Source organism: Miscanthus floridulus, chromosome 6 (genome assembly GCF_019320115.1).
Source record: "Miscanthus floridulus cultivar M001 chromosome 6, ASM1932011v1, whole genome shotgun sequence".
Lineage (NCBI taxonomy): Eukaryota > Viridiplantae > Streptophyta > Magnoliopsida > Poales > Poaceae > Miscanthus > Miscanthus floridulus.
Genome location: NC_089585.1, coordinates 80115305 through 80121713, shown reverse-complemented (window position 1 = coordinate 80121713; position 6409 = coordinate 80115305).

Sequence of the window (6409 nt, the reverse complement as noted above, 5' to 3'; positions counted from 1 at the left end):
TACTTGCTTTGATTTTCTAAAAAGAATCACCCGGCGGAGGCAGGGGCGGAGATCACCTGCGCGGCTTGTGGCAGGCGGGGTTGAGCTCGCCCGTGCGGCGCGGGAGGCCGGGCGCCGGAACCTATGCCGTCGGTGCGCGGGGGCAGGGCCGCCGAGAGCCTGCGTCATCGGCGTGCGGGGGGGGGGGGGGGGGGCGCCGGGGGCCGGGCGCGGGCCGCCGGGAGCCTGCGTCGTCGGCGCGCGGGGGCGGGGGCCGGGTGCGGGACGCCTGGGGCCGGGTGTGGGTAGGCGCGGGACTGGCGGCGGGGCCGGCGGCAGAAACCCTAGGCGCGTGGGGCAGCCTGACGGCGTCGGAGGAAGAAGACAGCACCCAGACTAGATGACTCCCGTGCGCCCTCCTATTTATACCCGGGACTATTTGTAGGCGCGGTTCCTGATCCAGCTGCCCCTACAAATGCATTTGTAGGAGCGGTTCCTGATCTAGCCGCCCCTATAAATGCATTTGTAGGGGTAGTTCCTGATACACCCGCCCCTACAAATATTTTCTATTTTTTAAATCATAAATTCTATATTTTTTATACCATAAAACACAAAGTAATATAAAAAATTATGTATATGCACAAATATAATCTTTTGTATTATTCTATATATGAAGAAATATATATATATATAAACAATTGTAGTCAAAACAATATAGAAAATAAAAAAACAAAAATTAAAATTTTGAATTTTAAAACTTCAACTACAATTTTATGACATTAAATGAAATAAAATGAAAATGTTGTAAACATAAAAGTTGTATAACTCATCAACATGTATAACTTTTATTATGGTCATCTTGTCAGGTGACTTTGTTTGAACGATTCAAATTTTGAAATTCAAATAATTTTAACTTGAAACAATATTTTAAAAGAGTAAATGATTTCAGATGAAAAACTCATGAATACCAAAGTTGTAGAACTCATCAATATGTACAACTTTTATTTTGATCATATTTTCATTTGACCAAATATTGACAGTTGAAATTTTGAATTTAACTAAATGGCAACTTCAAACAAGATTTTAAAACCTTAAATAATTTCAACAATAAAAGTCGTGAACATAAAAGTTGTTGAACTTTTTCACTATCTACAACTTTTATTTTGGTCACTTCTTTATGTGACAAAGTATTAGTAAACATTGTTCATAAATTCATATATGACTCATAGTTTCATTAACTATACGAGAAACATGTTGATTTGTGAACAATGTTTACTATCACTTTGTCAGATGAAGAAATGATCAAAATAAAAGTTGTAGATCTTGATGAGTTATACAACTTTGGTATTCATCACTTTTTCAGCTGAAATCATTTAATGGTTGAAAATCTCGTTCGAACTTGTTATTTTTTTAAATTTAAAAATTTGAAGTGCTCAAACTTTGTCAAATGAAAAGAATGACCAAATCAACACACTAACTTGATAGGGCAAGATTTTAGAAAATTTTAGAAAAAAAATTATCACATTTGGAGTTAGTACGAGGGAGAAAGACTAGTTACAAATTTTACCCAGAGATTAAAAAGAAAAATCACAACTGTTCATGATGATCAATGATGAACAAGTATGATTTCTCTTTTTAATCTGTAGCTAAAACTTATAACTAGTTTTTCTTCCTCATACTAACTCCAAATGTGATGGTTTTTTCCCTAAAATTTTCTAAAATCATGCTCTATCATTTTAGTCTAGTCATCTATCTTTGTCACTAATTTTGAACAATTCAAATTTTAAATTTCAGAAAATGATAGCTTCAAACCTGATTTTCAAACACTAAATAATTTCAGCTGTAAAGGTGATGAATATAAATGTTGTATAACTCATCAAGATCTTTTACTTTTATTTTGGTCATTTCTTCATTTTCATAAAGTGTTAAGTGATTTCATAAAGTTTTAGTAGTAATAGAGTGGATGTTCAAATAGAGTCATCTAGATATTGCAAAGGGTAGTCTCACACACATGCATAAAATGTAGTCTCACATACATACAAAAATATATAGTCTTACACATGTACATAAATATATAGTCTCACACGCATGCATAAATAAAGTCTTACAAACACACATTTACACAAACACTCCACGTTCAACAACTAGCTAGCCCGCTGCAACGACTTTTCTCTTGACACCTTTTTGTTCCTTTGGCATTATGTCTTTGGGGAGGTTCTTTTCCACAACACTGATCTTTTTAGAAAAGTGTGTGAATAGCGGCATCGCATCATAGTTATTGTAAGCTTCAACATCGTCCATGCCATCAACTCCAATAATGTGTTGTTTCCCAAAGGCAACCACGTGCTTTGTCTTCTTCTTCGAGGGGAGGTTACTTTGTAGGTCAGACATAGAAAACTTGTGCGACACATAAAGCGAGCACCCAAGGGTTATCTTGGTAGCCTAGATTCTCGAGGTCTAGGACTCTTAATCCGATCTCGTTCAATTGGTGTTGTTTGATCTAGCGGCATCGAAACAGGGCCACCGTTATATCCCTTCTACAGTCAAGTTCCCATATCTCTTCAATGATGCCAAAGTATTAGATCTTTCGCCCCAATCCATCGAGAGCCTCTATTCAAACGCCACTGTTTTGGTTCACATATTTACTATCCTTTGCGTGGGTATAGTATGTATAACCATTGATGTCATAAGCATTCTAAGATATCACTTGTCTCGATGGCCCCTCCGCCAACCTACTGATGGTAATAGAGTCTATGGTTTCTCTAGGTGGTATGTTTTGGTCCTTCAACCATGTAGTTAGTCGTTGCTTATGTTGTTTCATGACCCAATTATCCGAACGACCATTTCTCTCTGCTATAATGATAGCCAAGTGTTCATCAATATATGGTTGCATCAGTTGTGTACTCTGCAAGACACTATAATGCGCCCGACTCACCTCTTTGTAATCATGGTCGATGAACACTTTTCTACCACTGGTGCCCTTCCTAGCTAGCCTACCCTTGTGACGAGAATTGGGTTTACCAATCCCTTTCTGTACTTTTAGGTACTCTTGACAGCACTCGACGACTTCTTTAGTACTGTAACCCTCTATCATGGAGCCTTCTGGGTATGCTCGATTATGCACGTATCGACATAGAACCGACATGAACCGCTCGTAGGACCACATTTCATGCAAGTAGCAAGGGCCTAGCGCTTGTATTTGATGAACCATGTGAATCATAAGATGTGGTATTATATAAAAAAAGCAGGAGGTAAACACATCTCCAGTTAGTTTTATGTCTCCACCACAAATTCATGTAGGTCACTCAACTCTTGCTTGTCAATCGTCTTCTGTGAGATCTTCGAAAAGAAGTAGCACATGCGGGTAATGGCCATTTTTAAGAACTATGGCTTTATAGCCCTGATTGCAATAGGTAGAAACACTGTCAGCATCACATGGCAATCGTGAGCCTTACAGTGTGGTATTGACAAGTCCTTCATCGACACTAGCTTCTTCACATTTGCTGAAAACCTAATCGAAACTTTGATCCCCCTCAGGAAAGTGCATATAGCTCTCTTCTCATCTGGTCTTAGGTTGAAGCACGCCGTAGGCAGAGTGTATTTTCCATTAGCCTCAAGTACCGGGTGAAGCTGTGGCATCACGTTTAGCTGCACCATGTCTTTTCGTGCTTTGAGACCATCCTTTGACTTGCCTATGTCCATCAAGGTAGCAATGAGACTCTCAAAGACATTCTTCTGCACGTGCATAGCATTAATGGCATGGGGGACCTCCAAGTCTGGCCAATAAGGCAGATACTGAAAGAAGATCGGTTGTTTCTTAAAAGGTACGCCTTCGATAGGAGGTGTGCTTCTAACTCTGTTCGTCCCATCCGGATTCTTCTTTCCATAGACGACGCGTATGTTTTTCACCATTCTGTACACGTGTTCTCCATTATGACGTCTCTCTAGAGGGGGTTCAATCTCTGGGGCGTTGTCATAAAATCTAAAGAACAATTTGCTGTGGTACTTATGACTTGTCTTTAAGAAGCGTCGGTTTCTTAGGTAAACTATCTTCTTGGATGCATTTAGGTAGACCCATGTAGTACCATCCAAGCAAATCAAGCATCCCGTCTTCCCTTTGATCTGTCCAGACAAAGCAAATAGCGTGGGGTAATCATTGGTAGTAACAAATATTATTGCTCTACATATGAAGTCCTCCTTTCAGAACGCATCGTACATCTGCTCCCCATGCCTCCATAGCCTCTCCATTTCTTGCATCAATGGCTCGAGGAACATGTCTATATCAATGCCTGGTTGTTTAGGGCTAAAAATAAGAATAGTGAGGAGAAGGTACTTTCTCTTCTGACACAACCATGTTGGGATGTTGTACATGGTCAAGATCACTGGCCATGTGTTGTGGTCGCTCATCCTCTCATTGAAGGGATTTATTCCATCGGTGCTCAAGCCAAACCATACATTCTTTGGGTCATTGCTGAACTCTTTGTGCTTCTCATCAAACCTTTGCCACTGACTACAATCAGCCGGGTGTGCAATCTTATCATCATCCACCTTGCGCTCATCATCCCACCATGTCATGAGTGTGGCTTCTTTAGAGTTTAGGAAGATACGTCTCAAGTGGTCAGTCACTGATAGGTACCACATTACCAAGGCAGGAATTCTTCTCTGCTTTGCATCGTTGCTTAATGGAGTGTCCTCTGGGGCTAAGATTCTTGTACCACCTTTTTTATGCCCTTCTTTTTCCTTTTTTTCCCCATGGAGGCTTCGTCCCCACCGTAAAGGTCATTGTTCTTGTATCGGCTGGCCCCACACCAGAGACATTTATCTAGTGACTTGAACATTTCGCCACAAAAAAGTATACAGAGGTTGGAGCATGCATGGATTTTTCCAACCCCCATTGTCAATGGACTTATGACCTTCTTTGCTTGGTATGTGTTGGTGGGAACTGAGTTTGGTTATGGCAGCACCCATAATAGGAGATGCAATAGATCATTGAAACTACAGTCTGACCAGCCGTACTTAGCCTTCAGGATGAGCAGCTCAAGCACAAAACGTAGCAATATCCAATGTGTCGGACAACCCTTTTCAACACCATACACAGTCTTCTTCGATGCTTTTGTCACCCTTTCCAAATTTTCTAGACCTTTCAGACTATTTAGTAAAATCTCTAGTCTAAGGGCTCAAATCATGTCCTCCAAATCATCTTCATCCCCGACACATGCTCCACCATCATTATTGGCACCACATTCGTTGTTACCATCCCAACCACCAGCATCACCACCTTATTCATTGCCAAACTCGAAATCCATTCGTGCATCAAGCTCTGCTGAATATTGGGACAGGGATTCTATGGTTTCGTCGTCGTATTCGTCCTCATCCTCGTTGTTAACAATAGCCGTTTGACCATGATGAATCCATATTGTGTAGTCCTCAACAAATCCTCGCATAATCAAATGTGATATGATGATAGTCACATCTGTCCATGCCATACGGTTCTTACAATCTTTACATGGGCAAATAATTGTATCCTTATTCTCTTTCAATGTCGTTGCATGCTTCTTTGCAGCTTCAATAAATTTATCCACCTCTTCATGGAAACTTGCCTTGAACCTTTACGAACCATACATCCAAGAGTTCCTGTACTCCATCTTTTACAACAACAACAAAACAAACATTAAAGGACTATTTATTCAGATATATATAAAAATGAAACAAATTAATAATTACTTGAGAATAATCATATATACTTCAGATATATATGAATATAAATCTAGTATAATTACATGAAGTATACAAACACACCATGGTAGAGGAAAATTAATTAATGGCCCATTTATCCATAAATAATTAAAATACATATTTATTGATTACAATAAACAATTTCAAAGACAACAATTAGCAACAATTATACTTTACCCAATATCATTTATACAAACCCTAGTCCAATTTCATCAAACATAAATTTACAAAAATGAAATTAATAAAAAAAATCAAACCCTAGATCTAGATCCACATGCACATGAAACATCCATAAAACTAACTAATTATTCACTAAAATCAAGAAACATGGACCAAATAAGGGTATGATCTTGTTCCCCTCCCTAATTTACCCTAATACATTTAAAACTTGGGTCTAATTTGCTTCATAAGTAGCTCAAGCACCATAGAAGAGAGAGAAAAACAAAACTCTAATTACTCACTAACCAACCATTAAAACTTTAAAAAAGTGTGGAATAACATTTTCTTACTTTCTACAACCTCTCCACCAAAGGATTTGAGACCAAAACCTTTCCCCTAGTAAAGCAATTTTTGGGAGGTGCCCAAGGCCTCCCCACCTTTCTTTCACGGGTTGGAATGAGTGACCCGAGGAGGAAGAAAGTGCTGCATCTGTTTTATATGGGGGGCACAGCCGATACATGAACAACGAGTGCCT